The following is a 666-nucleotide window of genomic DNA, read 5'->3' on the forward strand; positions in this document are numbered from 1 at the left end:
GTGACAACGAGGCTTAGCAGCAAGGAACCTGATTTGTAGCCAGTACATGAGAGCAACTTCTGTACCTATCAATGTGTCTTTGTGCATTGTTTTTGTATCTTTTTAGTGTATTTTCACCCTTTTTTTTCAACACAGTTCTTACTTGTGTGTTTTAATTATGAATGTGAAGGAAGTCTCACCAGCAGAACAATGATTTAAGTTTGCTGTTGATGTACTTTTCCATGCACATTGATCAATTGTATGGAATGTTTTTTTGGAATACCTCCAATGTTTTCAACTTTTACCAATGTGTTTTCAGAGCAGTTTTAAATAAATTTGATTTTTTTACATGTGTGTCTCATTTGTAAAATAATTGGTAATTTTGGACTAAGTCTCCATTGTAAGCTGTACAAATGTGTCAGTGTCTGGCGCCATCTAGTGGTATGACCTTACCTTGTCCTAACTGCAACAACGTCATTCTCCCATTTAACTTTTTTTTTTTTAACTACATTCTTGATGATAACAATAATGTACTTTCTGTGAATACTTAAGAATAAGTACCTTTTTGGGTCTCAAACTGTAAGAAGAAACACTAACTTTCTATTTGTTTCTCTGGCCTTCTCTAGTTAAACTTTTACCGCCCCATGTGTTTTGAAAATGAGTCCACTTCCATAGCAACCTGCAGTG

General features: G+C 34.7%; 1 protein-coding gene across 2 annotated transcripts in view; it reads left to right on the plus strand.

The window, feature by feature from the left end:
• Positions 1–326, plus strand: part of fbxo43 (F-box protein 43) — a 10,756-nt gene extending 10,430 nt beyond the window's left edge. For both annotated transcript variants that reach the window (XM_074654527.1, XM_074654528.1), the window contains exon 6: positions 1–326. This exon is cut by the window's left edge and continues 316 nt beyond it. The gene's annotated coding sequence lies outside the window, so the exon portion shown is untranslated.
• Positions 327–666: the final 340 nt, after the last annotated feature.

The sequence above is a fragment of the Sebastes fasciatus genome, chromosome 12 (genome assembly GCF_043250625.1).
Source record: "Sebastes fasciatus isolate fSebFas1 chromosome 12, fSebFas1.pri, whole genome shotgun sequence".
NCBI lineage: Eukaryota > Metazoa > Chordata > Actinopteri > Perciformes > Sebastidae > Sebastes > Sebastes fasciatus.